At 39.6% G+C, this 962-nt stretch overlaps 1 protein-coding gene across 1 annotated transcript in view; it reads left to right on the forward strand.

The window, feature by feature from the left end:
• Positions 1-504: 504 nt before the first annotated feature.
• LOC119590999 (exosome complex component CSL4-like) overlaps positions 505-962 on the forward strand; it is a gene marked incomplete at its 3' end in the record, with an annotated part of 3,038 nt that continues 2,580 nt past the window's right edge. Inside the window, 1 exon segment of the mRNA XM_037939731.1 lies at positions 505-731.

Here is a 962-nt window from a genome sequence, read left to right on the forward strand (position 1 = left end):
TATTCGTAAAAAAAAAAAGACAAAAAGTTACCAGTATTCCTTATACAAGACAGGGCCCCTAACCCAAATCAAGGTCCTATCAAAGCAAATCTGGAAAAATTTTACAGAGGGGTAGCATGCAATCTGACGTATACTTCTCAATATTGATAATCCCTTTTCTGAAGAACACGCGAGGTTGGGAGAACATGTTATGAGATATATGTTATTTAAGGAGAAAAAGACGTTGTTGTTTTTTCTTGAACTTCCAAGGGAACTGAGGGCTTCAGTGTCCGATAGTGTAAGCGAGTCTGTAGAAAGAGATCATTCGGTGATCTGTAATGAATGAGAATACATGCCATGCACAATATACCACCGCTAACTCGTACACATGACTACGTGGATTTTTCGTTCTCTATAGGCAAACACATTTTCTACGACTGATCGTATGCGAAAATCTGTTTTGAAATAGATTGGGAAAGTAAGTCCCAATTTCCGAGCCGAGGGAAGGCTTCCGGACTGAGGCGGCGTTCGACAGCACGTGCTCATCAAAACAAAACAGACAAACGTTTGCGGCGAAAAGTCTTGAGGTTTTTTTTTAAAACCAAATCCCGTGAATAACTCGCCCGCCGAAGAAACCAGAGGCAGTTAGAGGAGAGAGGAGAGATGATCACCTCCTCGTAAACACAGCGAGAAGATAAATTCGTCTTTACTGGAATACTTACCGAGTTTTCGGCTTCTGAAAACAGCTCAAGGTATGAGAAGCTGAACTCCGTTTTAGATTTTTGATAATGAAAACCTTCAAGAAATCAAACAAACTCCATTTTAGGTTAATGTAGCATTATTACGATAAATAGCACACACAGTACTGTAGAGCAACCTTTGTAGGAATAGGTATCTTCATATATATATAATTTTTCTTCCCTCTGCTATCGGGGCTAAGATTGTGTGGCTGAAACAATTCCTACATATATGTGTACTACAGA

Source organism: Penaeus monodon, chromosome 28 (genome assembly GCF_015228065.2).
Source record: "Penaeus monodon isolate SGIC_2016 chromosome 28, NSTDA_Pmon_1, whole genome shotgun sequence".
Taxonomy (NCBI): Eukaryota; Metazoa; Arthropoda; class Malacostraca; order Decapoda; family Penaeidae; genus Penaeus; species Penaeus monodon.